Genomic DNA, 24,374 nt, shown 5'->3' on the forward strand with positions numbered 1-24,374 from the left:
GTGATCATAATTATGAGAAGGCTTTTACCATAAGCAATGGATATAGATGTGCTCTAGTGGTAACATTTCCCCAGTGTTGTACTGATTACATTGTGCTCCAGATTCTGTGGGCCACCTCAGTAAGAACCACAGTCATTCAAAGTAGATTCACATAGCAAACCACACTGGATTTTTTAAAATGCATGTTGCTCATATTATAGGCTCTTGATTATCAACATAAATGCATATAAATATATAGAGGGGTAATTAGATGGTTCACTGGATTGAGAGCCAGACCTGCAGATAGTGGTACAGGGTTCAGATATGGCCTTAGATACTTCCTAGCTGTGTGACCCTAAGCAAGTCACTTAACTAACCCTATTGCCTAGCTCTTTTTGCTCTTCTGCCTTAGAACCAATACATAGCATTAATTCAAAGACAGAAGATAAGTTTTTAAAATACAAATAAACACATATATGCAGTATATGCATAGGTGCTACAATTGGACCTTGATCCGAACCCAGAATTAAATAGGAAGAAATCAGACTGGATCACATGTGGCAAATTGTGGAACATTTTCCCTTTTTTCCTTTTTAAACTTGTGTGTGTGTGTGTGTGTGTGTGTGTGTGTGTATGTATGTAATATGAGGTGTTCAGGGAGGGGTAGTATCTCTGGTATGGAGGGCTTGTCGTGCCCTTCTAGGGCAGCTCTCCAGCCTCTGACCCCCACCTGACACCCAGCTCTCACTTGTGGCTCCTAGAAGCTGCTAGCATGCGGCAGCGGCCACACCCCGGGCAACGACTTCGACAGGCCGGCTAAACCTTGTGAGAGTAGCCATCGGGTCGTAGACCCCCTGGTGAACCAGGGCTTTGCTCACCCAGCATGTGAAGTCTGCTTCGGCTGAACAGATGGAAGAAACCAATAAGAAGGTTCAATGGCTGAGAGGGCGACGCAGCAAAGCACTGTGGAGTGCTTAGGCTGTGTTGGAGCACAAAAGACAACACGACCATCCAATGCAGCTGAGGAAGTCTCCAGGTGTAACGACTTTTCGTGCCACTGGACCCAGGCTTCCAATGCTGAGAGAGTGGGACTGCCTCTGTGCATCGACTTTTCCACTTAAAATCTCCTTCACACACAAGTGTCTTTGTGCACACTCATCTATCATAGATGAAAACACACAAAGACAATCGTCATCCTCGGTTACCGAGAGACTACTACTACTAATACAAGCCATAACTTCATGAGTTTAAAAGATCAGGAGTTCTGGGCTGCCACCTGCCTAGAGAGAACAACACTTCTTAGAGAAGAAAGCCATCAACAGGATTGATCACCTTGAAACCTGAACTAAAGAAGCATGCCTTGCCAGGCATAAACTTTTCTTACCTTATCTGAATCTGGGAAGAATACAGAATAGAAGCTTCAAAGTCTCAAACTCCTAAGTAGAATAAAATAAGTCTTCGGTGTTAGGATTTTTTTTATGCATTAGCTCATATTTGTGAGTCTTTTGCCTCAATTATTTTCTGTAGTGGAGATTGTGAGAACCTTTTCTGGCAGAGACTCTGGGGATACCCTAGGCCGGAGCTTTATATTAGATTGTTTTAGAGAGTTCCCTGGAGTTCTTCTCTGGGTTGGATGCATAATGAGCCAAAACAATGGTGTCAAACTCAAAACGAAGGGAGGGCACAAGTACATAAGGATCCCAGCAGCTGCATGTTGGCTTGTTCTAAAATGCAATGTTGGGGGCAGCTGGGTGGCTCAGTGGATTGAGAATCAGGCCTAGAGACGGGAGGTCCTGGGTTCAAATCTGGCCTCAGACACTTCCCAGCTCTGTGACCCTGGGCAAGTCACTTGACCCCCATTGCCTAGCCCTTACTGCTCTTCTGCCCTAGAGCCAATACACAGTATTAACTCCAAGACGGAAGGTAAGGATTTTTAAAAATAATAATAATAAATAAAATGCAATGTTATCTTTATTGTATTTTTATTTTGTTAAATATTTCCTAATTACACTTTAATCCAGTTTGGCGGCCTGGACTTATTTCTGATAAGTCCACTTCATGACTAACCCAATCTGTGTCAGCTGAGGGCTAGAGCCTCTTGTGGGAGGAGATCCCCTGGACCATGGGCTATAAATGATATTGAAACACATTTTACCTTTGAGAAAACTGAGGCCCAAAAAAGTTGTTAAAGGTCTCATTTGTGACTATGCAGCAGACTCAAAGTCAATAAACATTAAAGCACCTGCTATGTACCAGGCATTAGTATAAAAATTAAAATTAAATCTCAAATAATAAAATATTGTATTTTAGGAGATTTATTAATGATCATAGACCACATGTCCATGGCTGATTAGCCATTTCAAAATCCCCACTCACCACCACCTTGCTCCCTGACAGTGCCAAAAAGAGAAGGTGGGACCCTCCACATCTCTGCCTAATATCCACCTAAAATCTCCTGTCTACAGGAAGTATGTAAGAACAGGAAGTAATTGGGCTCCCGGGAAATGTAGTTCTTTTTTAGTTCTGTTCTTTAGAACAGATTTTCAATTATACATGCCTCCCTGAGATCCATAGAAAACTAGTCTCTCCAATGGATCTTGTAAACATAACCAACTTTGAAATTACAATAATTTGAGGATAAGAGGAAAAGAGGACAAAACCAATGATTGCTAGGCGCATTGACAAAAAGCCAGTTTGGGGCAGGCTCCTTCAGCATAAGAGTATACATACAAAAACAAATGCATTCAACCCTACACAGTTCAAATCAGTTCACTCTGGATATTCTGGTTCAGTGTGTGGTCTGTGGAGGCATCTTCATGGTGCCTTCTCCAAACAGTTCACTTTCTGGATTTGGAGAAGTAGCATGTTTCTTATCCTAAAATTACTCTGAAAAGAATTTAAACTTTGCTTTTTAGAATAAGAATACATTTTCCCCTGAAAAGGGTGCTGAAAAATACAGGAATCACTTAGGGATGCATAACTGAGTTATGAGGTGTATGAATCAGTTGTCAAGAGAAATAAAAAAAATCCAAATAAAAGAGAAAAGATACTTCTGGATGAAATATAGACTATCAAAATCTTATATGAAAAAATTCTAAGTAAAGGAAAATAAACCTATAACAGGTCCTTGAATCAGGGCCCAATTAAAGTAATTTCTATCCCACAAGTCTATAGGACAAATGCAATAATATTTCACTTACCCTTTTGCAGTCAAGACTACAGGAAGTTGCCATACTATAAGAGAGAAAAAAGGACTAGATTTTTGTGTGATAGGGAAGTATCATTCCCTGGTCTGATTTTACCTTCACTCTCAGGGATAGGGGAAGCCAGGGTGATAGCCAAACTTTGGTACTTGTCTTTGAATATTTCACAAAGAGTGTGGATAAAGGCTTCCTGCATCTTAACGTGTCAAGTGCCCAACCTCAAGTCTCACACTAGGTGCACGTCCTTTCTTATTGGCTTAGAAGTTCATCAATCATACCTGGATTGGTTTGGTCTTTTTTGACCTTGTGCTCCTTGGCACTGTGCAGATTTTCATCAACCCCTTTGGGATTGGTTGGTCTCCTTAACTTTGTGCTTCTTGGCACTGTGTAATGGCTCTTTTGTCCCCTTCTCCTGGAGTCAGACACAATCATTAATCACAGTCCCATAATATTTATCAATAAATGGAAGGTTTCCATAGTCTAAAACTTTTGGGTATGTATTAATATTATAGCAAATATACATTTTAACTTATATTACTGCAAAATCAAAAAAGTCTAAGAAAATATCAATACTGGTGACATGTGCTTCAAATACAAAAAGCAGAGAAAAAAACTGAAATAGTATATTGCACATGCAAGCAAAAACAATAAAAGAGTTTTAAAAATCAAAAATATATAGCTTACAATCATTGATATACTGTGTCAGCTAAGCAAAGGAAGAATACAAAGTTTCTCACCAAAAAATGGGATCCATTTCCTTTTCAAACTTGGCCATGATCCACTGTGAGTGTAAGCAAATGATTTTCACAAAGTAACAGTATTTATAGAGAACAATAGTACAACAGGTAATGCACATTCAAAAAGTATCAAAATCCCTAAAGTTATAATAGCTCATTTAATGACAATAGCAAACAAACCCACTATCATTAGGATTCACATGTGTGACAAGGAAATCACTTTAAAAGATTGATATATATTAATTTAAGGTCGCCAAGGAATTCAGCTATGTAATTCCTAAATGAAAACTCAAGTCAGCCGTCAACCTTTTATAGAGTTTAATTACAGACAGGAGGAAGAAAGGAATTAGAGATATAGAGAGAGAGGGAGAGAGAAAGGGGAGAGAAGGGAATAGGGCTTAAATACCCCTTCTGTTTAGGCTGGGCCAAAAGGCCCAAGCCCTTAGATAGCTGAGGCAAAGAAAGGAGATCAGTCCCTATTACTCATGTGACCAAAATGGAGAAACAGTCTCAGGGGCCTCCACCTCCAGCTTCCTTCAGAGCAGCACAACCTCTCAGAGCCAAAAAACTCTCCAACCAACCACCCCCCGTCCTCAGACCCCTCTATCTTTAAGGAAACCATCCAAGTTCCCTCCCCTCAGTTCTCACATCTACCAATCACTGTCCATCATTTTCCCTGTGCCAATGGTGGCTCTAGCTTAACCCAGGACCGCCCAGAGGTCTGTGGCTTTGCACATGTCTGTTGAAGGTCATATTCTCAAATAATTAAATCTTGATCTTTTGCTACAGCCCTTCCTAAATCCTGTTACCCTGAGTAGGGTAGAGATTGGAATAATTAAATTTTGATCTATGCTGCAGCCCTTCCTAAATCCTGTTAGGACTGAGTAGGGTGGAGATTGCAATTTCCAAGACCTGGTTCTGTCATTCCAAGTATCTCCATTGTATCAATTCTAAAATCAATCATGACTCAAAGAAATTCCTGTTCTATGCTTAAGCATAGGTCAAAGCCCTTTCCATTGTTCAGCAAAAGGTTTCTGTCCTAAAGTAATCTTAAGAAGGGAGGAGGAACCTCCCATGCCAATGGGGTTCACATTCCAATAGAGTTCCCACTCTCAATAGGAAATTTTTCAAGTATGAAATTTCCCAATGGTGAAATTTCCAACATTTATAAGTCTAAGAAATTTTAAGGTTTACACATGAGTCTGCTGTGTGACATTTAAAATTAATGGATACTTGTCACAAGTTTTTCAGGTGTAGCAATGTTTCAACGTTGGCTGAGATATTTTTAAAAAATCTATTATTGCCATCATTACAAAAATGTGGCAGAGGAGTCTAGAAAAAAAACCTCTGTACTGTTGATGTTGGGTCTAAAAACATCATCAAAAATCTAGATCATTCTGGTGGAAGGGTAAAATAAGCAGAAGAGTTACAAATGAGAGATGCTCCCTCTTGGGAGTCATCAAGGGGTACCATGCCCTGGGATCAACTTCCCAGCTCCTTTAGTATGAGACTATTATGTCCCATTCATTCACATTTTTACAAATGAGGAGGTGGGGATTATAATAGTGCTTCACTTCAGATACTAAAATGGACTCTACCTCTTGTTACAAATAACTCAGAGGCAGGCAAAATGATCAGTCAGAGTTGTTGAAAAAAAATTTTTAATCATGTCTGAAGACCCCTTAAAACCAATTTGAGATGTTTAGCACATTAAATTTTCCAAAGGTTGTTATACAATTGTAACCAGTTTTTGATGAAGTCCATCCATCTTCTATGTGATAATTAACAAAGCAAAAATGGAAGAAAAAGCTGTGGGTTTTTTTTTATGGGTTTAATATTTGTTTAGTATAGTGATAGGGGGAAGGTAACAGACTTTCATAAAACAATGGAGTCTGAAGAGGTTTAAAATTTTCCCCTCCAGACTCTTTTAAAGTTCCTTCTCTATCCATTTGGATTTCTTTTGTCAGAACTGTGATATTTCCCATAATGAGGGAGAACATGGGTTTGAGAAATCTCAAACTGGATGAATCTTAGAGACTGGGCAGGCCCAAATGGCAAAGGGTTGTAGGGAGATGAATTTCTCCCTAAATCTCAGATAAGTTAAGTGAAAGGATCAGTGCACTCATGAAAAAACATCCTAAAACTGGAAGCTGTTTGAAATAGGTAATGCACTGCTCTTTCAAAAAGTGCGCCATGCTTGTAATTTACTTCCTATTTGGAAGAATAACTTCCCTCTTTCCTCCCCCCCCCCCCAGGTAAAATGCTAGGGAACAGTTTGTTTCCCCAGGCATGTGGAGAGGGAGGTAGGATGCTAATCATTGCCTAAAGAAAATATACCCCAGTTTTTACCAGTTCCCCAGAGATCTGCTCCAAGTTTGTGAGTTCCAAAGACACATCGGCAGCTACCAGCAGCCCAGCAGGACCAACAATAGCAGTCAGGGTTGGGGCCAGAGATCAAGAGGAAGATTCAGGAGTAGGAGCAAGAACAGGCAGTAGTAGCAGCGAGGAACTGAGGAATGTGGGCTCAAGCAGATGAGTGAGAGAAGCAGCTTATCTCCTCTTCGCCAAGAGTCCTCTGGCTAAAAATAGTCTGGCTGGTAGGGAGAGCAACCAGGCAAAAAGTAGGGAAAGAAAAGCTCCAAGGAGAGTTTGGAGTTCTCTCAGAGTTTGCAAGGGTGGGTGGGATGGGCAAAAAGCCTTGGCAGGAGAAACATGGTTTAAAAAAAAATGTATCTAGGCTCTCTTAAAAAGTTGAGAGGTTCTTCTCTGACTAGTGATTGCCATCAATGTAAAAATTAAAATTAAATCTCAAATAATAAAATATATTTTAGGAGATTTATTATTAATGATCATTAGAAATCAAGGAATAAAGAAGATACAAAATAAAGACCACGTGCCCATGGCTGATTAGCCATTTCAAAATCCCCACTCACCACCTCCTTGCTCCCTGACAGTGCCAAAAAGAGAAGGTGGGACCCTCCATGTCTCCACCTAATATCCCCTGTCTACAGGAAGTCAGCAAGGACAGGAAGTCAGTGGGCTCCCAAGAAATGTAGTTCTTTTTTAGGGTTTTTAATTATACATTAGGTATACCAAAAAAGGTAATATAGTCCTTGTTCCCAAGGGGTTCATAGTCTAATATTATATAGGAATAACATTCAACTATGTACAAATTATATACTAGATTAACTAGAAACTGTCAACCAAAGGGAGGCACTGGAATCGAGGTATAGAGCATAACTTCCTGTAGAAGGTAGAATGTTAGCTGGTACTTGAAGGATAAAGAGAAATCAGGAAGGAGAGCATTCCAGGCATGAAGCAAACAAATACCTGGATTCAGGAGAAAGATTATCAAGAAGGGCAGTGTCATTAGATCAAAAAGCAACAGGGGGGCAGAGCATAAGGAATAAGAAGATTGAAGAGGTGTGGACTTTGAAGGTCAAACATAAGATTTTATATTTGATCCTAGAGGCATGAGGGACCCACTGGAGTTTATTGAGAAGGAAGGGTCACAGAACAATTTCTACTCTACTGTAGTGGACTACACATTGACTGCTCTCTTGTTGACTTAGTGTAATTCTTGGTAAGCTCCTTAAAACTCTCCCTCAGTTTTCCCATCTGTATAATAAAGGTATTATTAATACTTCTCAGTAAAATAACCTGAAGCATTGGGTTGAAAAACAATATGTTAGAACACTTTTTGTGTGTGTGTGCAAGTATACAAATCTTACTTTTTAGTTCTGTAATCCTGTACTTGTATCACTTCAGTTAACTGCTCTGGAGAGCAAAGAGAGGATTAGGGCTTAGAGTGGTGAGGAATAATACATAGCAGGCACATACACAGTGTTTTTAGACAAGCCTTCACAATAAGGAAGAACATCAAAGGGTTCGGAGCCAAAAATTGTTGAGAACAAAACAAGAACAAAGGAAGAGTTTTTCATCTAGTACTTTTCAAACTTTTCTAGAGGTGTTTTGCAATTAGATATATGCATCTTATGGCGACGCAGCAAAGCACTGTGGAGTGCTTAGGGTATGTTGGAGCATAAAAGACAACATGGCCATCCAATGCAGCTGAGGAAGTCTCCAGGTGTAACAACTTTTTGTGCCACTGGACCCAAGCTTCCAACGCCGAGAGAGTGGGACTGTCTCTGTGCATCGACTTTTCCACTTAAATCTCCTTCACACACAAGTGTCTTTGTGTACACTTGTCTATCATAGATGAAAATGCACAAAGACAATCGTCATCCTCGGTTTCTGAGAGACTACTACTACTATATGCACCTTAAATAACCATAATTAGGGCAAAACTAACCCCTGGTCCTGGCACATGGCAAGTTCTCAAAACATATTTGTTAAATGAATGAGTTGATAAATAGTCATAAATAATGATTAGGTCTTTTCCATGTACCTGGAATGTTAAAAAACAGATTTTTTCAGGGGGATCCAACTTTGCAAATTATTCTCTTTGATGTTTTCACAAGTGACATTTTACACAGTGAAATATAAATGAATCATAAGACTCAAATATTTGGATACTTAAGACTGCAGTTGCCTGGATAATAATACTAAATATCCTTTGACTTATAACAATTTCCATTCTAACCCCTTTCCCAATTCATGTTTCAATTATGCCAGCCTTCCAGGCACTAGAGTTCCATATAGGAGTTTATGTAAGTTTATGCAAGGCAAAAGCCTTGAGTGCTTGTATGCTCCAATGAACTGATGAAAGCATTAGAACTACATGTCCACTTCATTCTCTTGCCATCAATTAAGGAATGGACATTTGAATAGTTATCTAAGAAAAACAATTTAATCCTTTTATGACAAAAAATTTGTTAGAGTAGAAGTTTTTAATGTTTTTGTGTCTTTGTTACCTGTTCCATTACTTTCTCAGTTGGTCAAACAGTTAAAAAAGAGAAGCCCAAAGTTCAGACTTTTACCTCAGTTAACTTCCCTGTGTTTTCCTAGACATAGACTGTATGCTAAATTCTAGGGTTCTCCTTTGCAAATCAAACTCTGTGAAGAGAGAAATTGTATTATTTTTTAACTGTCCCCCTTGCCCAGCACTGAATACAGCACAAAGGAGATATGTGCTCCGTATTTGCTGAATATAGTGACTCAAAATTGAGCTCAAATTCTACTTCCTTCCTGAAGATTTTCCTTACCACCTCTTTTCCCTCCTATTATCTGTATAAATGAAATTATTTTGCATTTACATCATATTATGGTAACTTTGTCTTATGTCTGGAAATGATTTTGCATCTAAGTTATGGTAACTTTGTCTCATGTTTGTCAGAGCTTCATTAAATAGTTAGGCTATGAAATAATGGTATTAATAACAAATGACATTGATAGAGTGACTTTAAATGTTTCATGGCAACCTCTGATAGAAAAAATACAAAATATCCCTTGTTCCCAAGTTGTTCTCTTGCTTCTTTTCTTCCTCCTTGTCTTTCTCCTTCTTTGACAGAAAGTGCCAAGAATTGTACATTTTTAGATTATAAATATTAATGTATCTGTTTAAGCTGGCAACCTTCAGAACTTCCCCAGAAATATATCCCCAATATGAGATGTTTTACAGGTCATGATCTACTCAAAACCATAGCTTATGAAACTCTACTGATCCTTTACTAGTGAAAGAGGACACAGTAGTTTAAAGCAAAGGCTATCCAGTCAAGCCACATAGAAAATAAACAGCAAAGGAAGCATCTAGGTGGCTCAGTGGATTGAGAGTCAGGCCCAGAGACAGAAATCCTGGGTTCAAATATGACCCTAGGTATTTCCTAGCTATGTGACCCTGGGCAAGACCCCTTTGCCTAGCCCTTACCTCTCTTCTGCCTTGGAACCAAAACACAGTATTGGTTCTAAGATGGAAGGTAAGGGTTTAAAAGAAAAAAAAAGTAAGTGGCAAGGAAGATTTCTCTGCTATACAGTCTCCCACAGGTTGCTGCACTACTTACTGTTGGGGAAGGTGACAAAGGGCATGAAAATTGTGTGTCCAAAGAGTATATGTATATGAGCATATGAGTAGAGAATAGTCAAGGAGCACAAATGGCCAGATACACAAATAGGAAACATGTATGGCCAGGGAACATGTACAGTGAAGAGCTACTCATAGCACCAGCATTCTAGAGTTGCTGGTGTACTTTATCATTGTACTAATGCAGTGGCACCTTTACTTAACTGCTATTATTTTACCATCTGTTGATCATCAGTTGTAATGCAGCTTTTTCACTGAGATGCTCCTGTTCTCTGCTTCTACCAGCTGGTCTTATGGAACTTCTTCCCTTAAGGACAAAGTTTTCCAAATTGTGGGGTGTTTGGGGGGAGGGTGAACAGTATGGTATTTAAAGCAGTGGACCAAATGACTGGATATTTTCAATAGCACTATCATGGCTGCTGAGGAGGAGCTGATGGCGGTAGGGCAAGAAGATGGTACGTTCCTCTTATAAAAGATCTTTATTTCACTGCTGAATCTGCTGGGAATTTTCCATCTGTCAGCTTTACAAGATCTCTGTGTTGAACAACGCTTGGCTGACATGGGGAAGGTGATGAGTCTCCTCTGTCACCTAAGCTAAAGTAGTAAAACTTCACCTTAGCCCAACTACTATACTTTTACAATATATCATTTCCTTATTCTCATGACCGGGGTGTATGGGGTCCTCAGGGAGGAGTAATATCTTTGGTATGGAGGGCTTGTCGTGCCCTCCTAGGGCAGCTCTCCAGCCTCTGACCCTCACCTGACACCCAGCTCTCACTTGTGGCTCCTAGTAGCTGCTAGCATGCAGCAGCTGCCACACCTCAGGCAAAGGCTTCCAGAGGGTAGCCATCGGGTCGTCGTCGACCCCTGGTAAACCAGGGCTTTGCTCACCCGGCATGTGAAGACTGCTTCGGCAGAACAGGTGGAAGAAACCAACAAGAAGGTTCAATGGCTGAGAGGGCGACGCAGCAAAGCACTGTGGAGTGCTTAGGGCGTGTTGGAGCACAAAAGACAACACGACCATCCAATGCAGCTGAGGAAGTCTCCAGGTGTAACGACTTTTCATGCCAATGGACCCAGGCTTCCAACGCTGAGAGAGTGGGACTGTCTCTGTGCATCGACTTTTCCACTTAAATCTTCACGCACAAGTATCTTTGTACACACTCATCTATCATAGATGAAAACGCACAAAGACAATCGTCATCCTCGGTTACTGAGAGACTACTACAAAATTCTCATGATCATAAATGGAGAGGCTATCAAGTGTGACCAAAGACTAAAAGTTCTGTGGCCTTGAGACAAGGAATTCCCAGAGACTATGGGGATTGGGATGGACCTACAAACATGGTACATCTGGATATAGTGTGGGTAGACATGTAAATAGGTTGGTGAATTGGTCATAGGGAAATCAAGTTAAAGAAACATTGAAGGAATCCAAAGACAGAAGGGGATGGTCTAGAAGGTAAAGATTCCAAGCAAGCCAAAAAAGAAAGGAACTAGGTAGACTGGAGTTCATCAGGGAGTGAAAATAAAGGGTTGGGTGAGAGGAAGATGTAGGAAGTTATAGGAGGTTAAGAGGGGATCTTGAAGGGAGGGCTAATGGAAAGTATATACTGTATGGGTTTCAAGGGACACTTTTAGGAGGTATCCATGGAGGTAAAGCCTCTGTGTGTGTGTGTGTGTGTGTGTGTGTGTGTGTGTGTAAGTAAAGAAAAAGGAGAAAGAGGAAGAAGAGGAAATTAGGGGCATGGAATAATGTTGATATGAATTGAAAAAAGGTTTAAAAAGGGATGAGGTGGCATAAAACAGTGGAAAGAGGTGGGGCTCTGAAGTTAAGAGGATCTGAGTTTGTATATTGCTTCAGGTATTTATCATGATATAATTATATTCTACAGAAAAAGTCTATGCTATTGACATACACTTTGACTTTCTTATGCCAACATACTTTGATGAGTATTTGAATTAAAAGAAGAAATTGCTATTTTTCTTCATGATTATTGTAAAGATGAAGCTAATTCATCTTATGACAAGAATTTCCTTCTAAATATTCATATTTTGTGGCTATTTTAAAAACAGACTAAACAAAATAAATCAATGTAAATTCTCAAAATTTATACTCTAATCCAGAAGAATAAAGTTATTGCATTTGTGAAGAAGTTAGAGCTATGTATAAAAGTATATTTTTGATATACCTTGCAATTTAAAATTAGGCTGCTCTGCAAATGAAATAGAAGAAACTTAAGAACTGTTTATTAGTCACTTGACTACAGAATCATTTCTCCCTCCATTTTAAGGAAATATATATTTCTGAATATGAATGGGCAAGAAAACTGTTTATTTTGGATAAACATGATGCATTTGTATTTACTTAAGAATGGTTAATGGATATGTGACAGTCTATTGGCAAACACTTGAACACTTATGTTTTGTATGTGGGTAAATAAATATTTCTTTGCTTTATCTTCTCCAACCTTTCTTGACTCCTTTTGTGTGTTATCTACACCCCCCCCCCCCATGAAATTATAAGTCCCTTGTGGCAGGAACTGTCTTTCTTTTTATTAGTTGTATCCCCAGTGTTTAGTACCATGCCTGGCACATAGATGCTTTGCTTTATCAAAGTTTTACAAATTTTACTGACATTCATGATATTTGTATGAAATGGAGGTTTTCTGCTGTAGCTGTTATAAAGACAAAATATTGACTTCAGTGGTTGAAGAATTTTGAAGAGCATAGCATCAATAATAACATATTTTGAGAAATATTAGACCTAAAAATAAATCATTGATAATATTATTATGGTTGTTTTGTAAGTCAAAATGGGAAAATTATAAAGAATGCTATCAATCAAATAACTATATATTGTGATTTTTATTGTATCTTAAGCTGTTATAAAATTGAAATAAACTCCTACTTTCACTTGATTAAAATATGAGCTAAGAAAAATGTTTATATAGATTATTTCATATAAAAAGAGGTGTGAGGCTACATGGTTTGGAAACCATTGTCTTGGAAGCAAGCTCATTAGTTTATAACAAGTGTTATTTTTAATTTTCTGATATAGACCCTGTCCAGCTTCACTTACCCATCCATCCAGCTAATTGGAGAAGCCTTTAGACATTTAAAGGCTTTTGAATTCCTTTCTCCCTACTGGTCCTCAGGGTGTCTTAGTCCAAACTCTTATTTAAGCTAAGATCTAAAATCCTTTTAATTCTTATCATACCTCTGGATAATTAACCTAGGGTCCTTTCAAATAATTTTGTAGACCTTGTAAAGGAGCTAAGGAGAGGAGATTCTTTTTCAACTTTCAGATGCTTCAGTTGCCATTCAAATCAACTCAGGAACAAGGCTGAAAAGGAATGGGTGGAGCTGGTGACCTTTGCCCTGCTTTCCCCTAGCTACCAAAACCATTACATTTCCTATACTCTAAATGTGAGAGCCCTCTTCAGCAGTAACCAGTGGGTGGTCATTACTACTGTAAGAACTGAATCATCTCATCTTGACATTCTTGATATAAATGAATCCAGAAGAAAATAAGTTATAACAAAAGATGAAAGCATATGATTTTTCACTTGTTTACTTAAGTATATATTTTGGGGTTTTGGTTTTATAAGATTATTCACTTATAAAAATGAACAATATGGAAATGTTTTGTGTGAAAATATAGGTATAACCCAGATTGAATTTCCTGCCAGCTCCAGGAGGTGGAAGAGAAGAAAGGAGGTAAACAATTTAGATCATATAACTTTGGAAAACTTATGTGGAAATTTGTTATTACATGTAATTGGTAAAAAAAAAAATTAAATTATTTAAAAAGTTGTAGCAAAATGGGAAGATGGCTCATAGATCTTAGAGCCAAAAAAAAAGTCAATAGAGTTGGTTTCAAAAAATATTTTATTGTACACTGGGCCATCTCATAGTAAGTATAAATAAAAAAGGCTACTGTGAAGATAATTGCTGCTTATACATTAACATTTATTGAAGATAATGAGATAAAAAATTTGATCAACTTCCCTGATAAAAGTTAATATATACTTTAATACTTAATAACTTCAATAATGAGAAATATTTTGAAAAAAGCTTTAGTAACATGAAATGAAAGAAGCCATAGGTTTATTGATTATACAAAAATTGCACATTAACATGTAAACTTTATTTTTTAAATAATCATGTCATTTAAAAATACATTGTCTTTTTCTTACATCATTATAGTTTTCTCTAGTATCCCTTGTTCTCCTTCTCCCCTCCCAGAGAATCATCTCATATAACAAACATTTTTCTTAAAGACAAAAAAAGAGAAAGAAAAATAATCAGTACAATTAATCAATATATTGGAAAAGTCTGAAAACCTGTGCAATGTGTAACACCTGATGACCTTTCACCCCCATGAAGGGATGAATTTTAGGGTGTCCTATTAACTATTCAAGTCAATCTTTATCTTTATAATTTTATTATGTTCACTTTTTATTTTTTTTGCATGTGATTCTTTTCTAGTTATATTGTTATAGTTATTGTGCATATTGTTTTCGTTACTACATCAATTCATATAAATCTTTCCATGCTTCTCTGTATTCACTGAATAATAATTTCTTATTGCACAGCAGTAATCCATTACATGAATGTACCACAATTTGCTTAGCTTTTCCCTAGTTGATGGGCATCATCTTTGTTTCTAATTCTTTTTTATCACAAACACTGCTGTTCTAAATATTTTGGTGTATATGAAGTCTTCCTCATGAAAATCTTTTTCAAGAAGTAAGTCATTTCATAGGAAATCAAAATAGCTTTCAAAGTAATATTGGAGTTATCATATACTTAAAAAATAACTAATAGAGATTCTCATTTTCACATATAATATTTTTTTCTGTTTTCACTTTGTATATAAAAATATAGTCTTGATCCTTTCTGTCCCCTCCCCTCTTTGTGTTCACTAAGCTCAGAATAAAAAAAATTAAATAAAAAAGTTGATCAAGAGGTACTGTGCCCAAGTGGAATCCGCGTTGGCTATGGGAGGGGTGGCAGGAGGGGGAGGAAAAGAAAATGATCTTTGTTTACAATGAATAATGTTTGAAAATGACCAAATAAAATAATGTTTAAAAGTAAAAATTAATTAATTAATTAAAAAAAGAGGTACTGTGCCCAAAATAACACCACAAAAATAAATTTGATTATATTTTAATGTACAGGCAGAAGACGACTAGTTGTTGATTTAGGAATTGTTCTGTCAGTTATCTATATATCATCAATTATCAACTTATTAGAGCAACACTAATTTCAAAATGGGAGAAAGTAAAAAAATGAGATTAACATGGCATATAGCTGAGGCAACTCTTCTTGACATTTTTAAACAATTGACACAAAAAATGGGAGATTGATAAAAGTACAGATATCTATACTGTATATATTCCAAAGAAGTTTAACTGAAATAAATTGCCACAATGAGAAAACCAAAACAACCTTCTATAACAGAAAACAATCTCTGCCAAGAAAGATATATGGTAGATAAAAACATTACTACTTAAAACAGAATAATTTATTTGTAAAATCACATGGAGGACAATGGTAGAAGATTATGATCAATATTACCCCCATACAATGGAATGTACGAAGAAATACAAAGTTGTAGACAACTTCCTGAGAGATTCAATTCAGTACAATTCATCAAGCATTGGTAAAGCATTTTCTAAACATACTAAGTGCTAAAAAACAACAAAATCTCTGACCTCAAGGAATTTACATTAAGTCATCCTGTCCCAGGGACGTTTAAGGATGAAATTGTAAAGTCAAAAAATGAAAAAAAAAAAGAAGAACTATAAAGATCTCTAAAAGTATTTTTCTTCCATTGATAACAATGGAGCTAATACTTTTGGACTAAATATCAATCTCCATTGTGATACTCGAGGAGAAGAAATGGCATTAAAGAAAATAAAAGATATATGAAGTAGCTGAACTAGACCAAGTATACAAAGAAGAGCTTGGAAATGAAGAATATATAATTTGAGTTTGTAAAGGTATTAATTCTCAAGTTAATTTGAAAAAGAAAATGCCATGGACTTTAATATCAGTAATTACTAGTCCTTAGTTTCTCATCTCTACAAAATCATTTTAAGAATAATCATACATTAAGGGCTTTCTTGAGAAAGAAACAGGTAGGCTTTCACAAATTATATTCTGTAGAAGACCATGCCTTTATGGTTACATGTTGGACAAAGAGGTACAGATAATATCAGAACTTGCTGAATTATTTTTACATTTTGAAAAAAAATTTGTTTCGATAGCACAAAATGATGCACTTTGAAGAATCTCCTATAATAAAGCAACTATATATTAGAAATATATAGATTTAAAAGAAATGGCAGCAATAATTCTTCCATTACCCTCTAATTATTAATACCAAGTAAAGCATAAAAAGGTGGTCAAAATTGTTTGCTATTATCAGGGAGTGTGTCCAGTGCGTAATACAGGTACTTTTTATTGACATCTTGCACATTGCATCAAAACCCAGAATATTTTAGAGACTCCTATGTAAGCCATTCAAAAGAATTTAACTGAACTATCTACCCAGAAAAAAATAAGTAAATGAAAGAATATCTGTTATTGGGGTGGAGGTAGGGAAGTTCTGATATGTAGTTTTATTAAACAACAAAAACAAGTGGATGAAAAAATACATACTGTTAAGACTATGCATGCCTTCCAAAATGGCAGAAATTGAAATTTTGGCTCACTCCACTCAGCATTTGCTTCCCGGCTTACTTTTAACTCTAGGAAACAAGACGTTGGGTACTCCCTGATCTTCTCCAGCCTTTCTTGACTCCTTTTGTGTGTTATCCACCCCTCCCACATTAGATTATAAGTCCCTTGTGACAGGAACTATCTTTCTTTTTATTAGTTGTATCCTCAGTATTTAGTACCATGTCTGGCACATAGTAGATGCTTATTAAATGCCTATTGAATTAGATTGGAACTTTAGACAGATTCTGTAGATGGATAATAATCTAGGCCAAGCATTGAATAAGAGGAGAGGTAACTGGATGGCCATAGGGAAGTTGCACAATGCTTTTAATCATCTCCAGCTTCTCTGAAAAAAAAGGGGGCTATCTTTTTAATTTTTAATTTTAAAGTTTTCTGGATGCTTTTGATCTTTTACATTATATTCATTTCCCAATATATTCCTCCCCTTCTTTGAACTCTTCCTTGTGACAAAGGGAAGTAATTAAGCAAAACACCCACAGAATGACCCAAGTCCTCAGGGTAGTTCCATATTCATAGCCTTCCTGAATTTAGAAGAGGAGAATGTTCTCTGGTATCATATTTGGTTTTTACAATTCAAAGTTTGTCTTCCTTTTAATGTTGTTTTTATTTATGTTGCTGCAGGCACTGTAAATATGGTTCTTATTACTATGATTTATATCAGTTTGTACAAATTTTTATGTTTCTCTAAATCATATCTGACCCATGTATTTGAGATTCTTTCAAATAAATCACAATAACTCTTCTATGATCCTCTACTTATTCATATCAATTGAAGAATAAAACAGGTGGTCAAAACGATTTGCCATTATCAGGAAGTATGGCTAGTACAGAGTCCAGGTCCTCCTGCTTTCAGTCAACATCTTCCCAATTGCTTCAGATAAGCTCCATAGGTAATCAAAATAGTTCAGCTGAACTATCCACCCAGGAAAAAACAAGTAGATGAAAGAATATCTATTGCCATGCTGTAATATTCTATCACATTCATGTACTGAAATGTGTTTAGTTATTCCCCAATTGATGGATATATATTTTGTTTCTAGCATTTTGCTACAACAAAGAGAAAGGCCCATCATTTTGACAACATTCTTCATGTCATATGGTATGACTATGAATTATGAAATTCCATAATTCTTTTTTTTTTTTAAACCCTTACCTTCTGTCTTGGAGTCAATACTGTGGGGTAAGGGCTAGGCAATGGGGGTCAAGTGACTTGCCCAGGGTCACACAGCTGGGAAGTGTCTGAGGCCAGATTTGAACCTAGGACCTCCCGTCTCTAGGGCTAGCTCTCAATCCACTGAGCTACCCAGCTGCCCCCCCCCATAATTCTTAAAGAGTGAAAGTTGTAGGTTACCCAGTGGGAAATGGTAAAGCATATGGTGAGCATGAGTAGGATGTAATCTATTCCAAAGAGAAAATTGCTCAAAAAAGGTGGCATGGAAGGCATCAGAAAGATGGAAAAGAAAGTAGATTGGTTATGTATCAAAAATTAGGATAGCTTGTGTTCTTCATTTGCATCCACAAAATTATTGTAAAGGGTTCTAGAGAAAAGCTCTCACTTCAGGGAATCCACTGTGAAGGATTTACAGGAAGGCCCAGGAAAGATTTATACTAGATGAGAAGGCAGAGCCAAGTTGCCAGGATACAATAAGGATTATTAGATGGAATCATCCTGAGGGGGCCCCAAGCAGGGAGCTACTCAGTACAACACATATCACTGTAGAACATCTGACCAACAGACCCCTGTCAGGGAACCTAAATGTGCCGACACCCAAAACGTAGAGTCCAGGAGAAACTTGTGGGCCACGTATGGTGGCTAGTGATATGCTGTCAGGCTTCAGGCATAAAAGACTCTGCACTCACAACTGCAGGCAGAACTCTTGTGCTGAGCTTCCTCTGGTGTATACCAGAATAAAGGACCCTCCTGCTTGATTGCATTGTCTGTGGGTTTTCCTTGGTGGTGGGCGAAGCACTGGACCCTAACATTTGGGGGCTTGTCCGTCTGCCTCGTCCCCACCTTGGAACCCCTGGACAAAAGGGCAAAAGTCACTGCCTTGGACCGGACCTTCAGGTGAGCAGCGTGGGGTGTGAGAGTGTGTGTGAGTGTGGTGACCGGATGTGTATGGGGGAGAAGAGGACCCTCACTGAGCATATGGCTTAGTGAATGACACGTGCCTGCGATTTAAACAGGACATTCTATGCCAAGCTCTGAGGCCCATCCAGTTCTAGAGTGAGGGGGCTTGCCCCCGCGGCATAGGTCCGACCCTCCCACCTGTTTCTGAGTGTGGACTTGGGAGTACCGCAGTTCTGTGTTCTTCGCAAGAAGGCCAGTCGGGAAACTAAGGAAGTGTCTGTGATCAGCAGGGAGGGAAACGATACGGTCCAGGACAGGTGCCGACATTGGAACTTCCAGGTGGTTAGAGGCCCCTGAGGACAGAAGTCTGACTCTGCCATATGGAGTTAAAGTCTCCGTCAGGTTGAGAGAGCCCTGGGTGCGGAGCTCTGTGTCTCCGCTAGGTGGCCACTGCTCTCAACTGGTTTGAAGGGAAAGGGGTTCGAGTCCCCTTTTGGGAAGATACTGCACCCCTAAGGGAGACCGGGGATGCCCCGCAATCTCTAGGTGATTTTTTTACAGCCCCTCATACAGGTCTCATTACAGGAGACCCTCATACACACACTGGGTCTTTTTGGCCGCACGGGAGAGACTGAGCAGCCAGCCTCTGATGAGCGGTCACCGGTATCGGAATTCTTTTCCCTTTCTGGTATCAACCCCTCCTAATCCTAGTCTCCTTAACCTATCTCCTCATCCTCTCCTTAACCGCAGGACCCAATATGGGTCAGAGCCAGTCCACCCCCCTGGACCTGGTCCTCCAACATTATGATGACTTTTGGTCATGAGCCAAAAACCTAAGCCTTATAGTTCATAGGAGAAGGTTGCAGACTCTCTGTAACATAGAGTGGCACATTTTTGGGTGCGGGTAGCCCCAAGGAGGTACTTGGCAGAACAGTATCATCTCTGCCATCTGGGGGCAGATCCTCCTCCCTGGACCAGAAGGGCACCCAGATCAGGTTCCTTATATTTTGACCTGGCAAGACTTAGCCCTAGATCCCCCACCTTGGCTGAAACCTTATACGGAGGCTGTCCACGTCCTAGTGGCTTCACTAGACGATAAGAGCAAGTCCAGGGAACAGCCTGAGAAACCTAATCTTGGAAAGCCCTGTCCACCTCCAATCCTCCCGCCACCCAAGGAATCCCTCCCTGACCCACCTCTACCTCCCCCTCCCTATAACCCCCAGTTATACCCTCCCCTCCTGCTTGAGGGAAACGAGGCAGCAGCAGTACAGGGAGCAGGCTTACCCAGCCCTCCCCCAGCCCATCACACCAGAGGTCGAGTACCTACAATGCAACTGCTGCCTCCCATTCCAGCGGAAGCCCCCTCCTCTACCACCGTCCTACCAGTTCGCACCGTCGGACCTATGGTGGAAGGAGGTCCCCTTGTTTTTCAATATTGGCCTTTCACTTCTTCTGACTTGTATAATTGGAAACATCAAAACCCCCCTTTCTCTGAGCAGCCCCAGAAACTAATAGACCTGGTTGAGTCCATTTTTCTCACCCACAGTCCCACTTGGGACGACTGCCAGCAATTACTCCATACGCTTTTCACTAGCAAAGAGTGAGATAGGATCATTGCGGAAGGGAAAAAGCTGGTCCTGGGGGACGATGGGAGACCCACCACCGATCCTGTGCGCCTCGCCGCGGCGTTCCCCACTGAGAGGCCTGACTGGAACTTCGCCACTGATCAAGGTAGGGAGAGTCTTCAGTCCTACAGCCAGACTCTCCTTGCTGGGCTTCGGGCAGCAGCCCGTAAACCCACCAATTTGGCTAAAATTGATTCTGTTAGGCAGGGCCCCGAGGAGACCCCCACCGCATTTCTTGAACGGCTGCAGGAAGCTTTTCGTATCTATTCCCCAGTGGACCCAACAGCACCCAAAAGCCAGACAGCTGTTTTCCTCGCTTTTGTCAATCAGTCAGCCCCTGATATTCGCAGGAAGCTCCAGAGGGCCGATGCATTTACAGCCCAATCTCTAACCGAATTACTTAAAGTAGCTGAGAAAGTTTTTAACTCCTGCAAAACCCCTGAGGAAGGAGCTGATAGATTAAGACAGGAGGACATTGCTAGACAGGAACGGAGACAGAAAGAGACCGAAGAACGGGAACTCAAGCATTTGCAGGACCTCCAGTCCAGGGAAGAGAGGGCTAGAAAGCAGCTAATGTGGACCCAACAACATACAGCCCGGGTCCTCAAGGCAGCTCTAACCCAATCCCAACCCCCTCCCCTCGGTGAGCAACTGCCTGACCGGTGCCCACGGGGCCCTTGTTTCCTCTGTGGGAAAATTTGGCCATTGGCAGCGTAACTGCCCCCAGAAGATGCAAGGCGGAATGAGGCAAGGCCGGCAGGGACCCCCTCCCTCAAAGAGCTGGGATGGCCCCTCCAACATAGACAGGGGATGGCCCAATAGGAATGTTATCGCCTTTGCTGAGGATGACTGAAGGGGACGGGTCTCAGGTCCCCTCCCTGAGTCCTGGGTAACGGCTTATATTGAGGGGAAACCCCTTCCCATGCTTGTGGATACTGGAGCCGAACATTTGGTCCTCCTGTCACCCTTGGGGAAGACCAGCTCCAAAACCTCCTTGGTCCAAGGGGTGACGGGGTCTAGCCCATACCCCTGGACCACGGCACGGACCTTCAACCTAGGAACCCGCCAAGTTTCCCATTCCTTCCTCGTCATCCCTGAGAGCCCGGCTCCCCTTATCGGGCAGGACCTCCTCCACAAGATCGGAGCCCACATTCACTTTTCTCGCGGGACCGTGTCCCTTACGGATGATTCAGGGGCCCCCCTCACGGTCCTTACCCTAGCCCTCCAAGATGAACACCTTTTATATTCTGACCCAGCCCCCCTGGATATTCCCCCCCCCCCCCCATGTGCGACCGTGGGTGGAATCCATTCCTAAGGTCTGGGCGGAACTTTCCAGAGTTGGGCTGGCCATAAACCAACCACCCATTATCATCCTCCTCAAGAGTGGGGCCACCCCTATACGGGTTAAACAATACCTGATGTCAGCCGAGGCCAGAAACGGCATTCAACCTCACATTAAGCGCCTTCTGGCCTCCCGGATCCTTACACCTTGCAAATCTCCATGGAACACCCCACTCCTCCCCGTCCGTAAACCAGGCACAGGGGATTACAGACCCGTTCAAGACCTACGGGAAGTCAACAAGCGTATTGAGGACGTCCACCCCACCGTCCCAAACCCGTATACTCTCCTTAGCAATCTACACCCTTCCCTGACCTGGTATACTACTTTAGACTTGAAGGATGCCTTCTTCACCCTCCCACTGGCCACTGTTAGTCAGTCCATCTTTGCCTTTGAGTGGTTCTCCCCTGAAACCCACTCGACTATTCAACTCACCCAGACTCGACTTCCCCAAGGGTTAAAACTGAGCCCAACCATCTTTAGCAACTCTTTGGCGGAAGATTTGAAACCTTTTCGCCAGCTACACCCCACTGTGACTCTTTTGTAGTATGTAGACGACTTGCTGATCACCTCTCCTACAGAGGAATCCTGCAAGGAGGCTACAAGGGACCTCTTGCTCTGCCTCGAGGCCGCTGGCTACCGTGTCAGTGCCAAGAAAGCACACATAGCCCGCCAAGAGGTCACCTTCCTTGGCTATTGCCTGCACGATGGCCTCTGCTGGCTCAACCCAGCCATGACCCAGGCCATCTTTTCCATCCCCACCCCCTCTTCGCCTTGGCAGGTACGGGAATTCCTGGGATCTGTGTGATACTGTCGCCTTTGGGTGCCCAACTTTGCAGAAACAGCAAAACCCCTCTATGCTGCCGCCCGAGAAACCTCAAACTGGGTCTGGATGGAGGCCATGGAAATAGCCTTCCAAGACCTCCGAAAGGCTATGCTGCAAGCGCCGGCCCTAGCCCTTCCTGACCCAGAGAAACCCTATCAACTGTTCGTTGACGAACGTCAGGGGATGGTGAAAGGGGTCCTTACTCAGAAACTGGGACCCTGGGACCGGCCGGTGGCCTACCTTTCCAAACGGCTCGACCCAGTCTCGGCGGGATGGCCTTCCTGTCTCTGCATTATCGCAGCAGTGGCCCTCCTGGTCAAGGATGCTGACAAACTCACACATGGCCAGCCGCTTCTCATCGCCACCTCACAAGCCATTGAGAGTGTCCTCCGTCAACCTCCGGTGCGCTGGCTGTCCCACGCTCGGCTGACCCACTACCAGTCACTCCTCCTGAATGAGGCTCGGCTGTCCTTCCGGGTAGTGTCCACCCTGAATCCTGCCACGCTTCTCCCCACCGGGGATGAAGACACCGAGACGCACTCCTGCCAAGAGATCCTTGTGGAATCGATATCTGCATGACCTGACCTCAAGGACGTCCCTCTGGCCAATCCGGACCTCCTCTTCTTCACTGACAGCAGCAGTTTCATGTCCCCGCAAGGTAGGAGAGCCGGAGCCATGGTAGTAGATCTTACTGGCCAGGTCATTTGGGACGCCTCCCTAAAGCTGAACTGGTTGCTTTGGCAGTAGCCTTGCGGGCAGCAAAGGACAAGTGAGTCACTATATACACAGACAGTCGCTACGCCTTCGCGACCCTGCATGTGCATGCACCGATATACCGGGAAAGGGGGTTTGTCATTTCAGCTGGGAAGTCGGTGGCCCACCTCGAGGACATCCAAGATCTCCTCGCAGCTGTCTGGGAGCCCCATGCAGTTGCCGTTGTCCACACTCCTGGACACTAAAGTGGCTCTTCTCTTCCCGCCGTGGGAAACCGCTGGGCAGACGAGGCGGCTAAGGCAGCGGCAACACGGGATCGGGCCCATACCCTAGAGCTGCCCATCCAGACCGACCCAGAGCCACTACGCCCCCCATCCCTCATCCCCAACCCCCCACTGGACCCTCCACAATATTCGGACAGTGACCACCCATGGATAAAAGGGAAGGAAGGACGGCCGGTTGGGTCCTTCTTCCAGGACCCTGCAGGTAACCTGCTTCTACCTAGAATCGCTGGCCAACTTTTGACCACCCACCTCCACCATCTCACGCACCTGGGTGCTAACAAACTCCATGAACTACTCCGGAAAGGATGGATTCGCTTCCAAGGCTCTCGGTCCTTCCTAACAGAATTGGTCGACAAGTGCACCGCCTGCCAGCTGACCCAGCCGGCAAACCCGAATTCACACTTCAGAACCGCCTCCGCGGCACCCGACCCTGTGAACACTGGGAACTCGATTTCACTGAAGTACGGCCTGGCAAATTTGGGTTCCGGTACCTCCTAGTTCTTGTAGACACCTTTACAGGGTGGCCTGAAACCTTTGCAACAAAGACTGAGACCACCCAGGCAGTCGCTAAAATCTTGCTGGAAGAAATAATCCCTCGGTTTGGGGTGCCCTCCTCTCTAGGCTTGGACAATAGCCCTGCATTTGTGGCCAAGACTTTACAGGCACTGGCAGGGGGTCTCGGGGTCAAATGGAAATTACACTGTGAGTATAACCCCCAGAGTTCAGGGCAGGTAGAAAGATTGAATCAGACCCTAAAAGAGACCCTTACTAAACTCTCTTTGGAGACTGGCCGGGACTGGGTGATGCTCCTTCCCCTAGCCCTTTTAAAAGCCTGCAATACCCCTGGGCCCCTCTCCCTCACCCCT

The sequence above is a fragment of the Monodelphis domestica genome, chromosome 1 (assembly GCF_027887165.1).
Source record: "Monodelphis domestica isolate mMonDom1 chromosome 1, mMonDom1.pri, whole genome shotgun sequence".
Lineage (NCBI taxonomy): Eukaryota > Metazoa > Chordata > Mammalia > Didelphimorphia > Didelphidae > Monodelphis > Monodelphis domestica.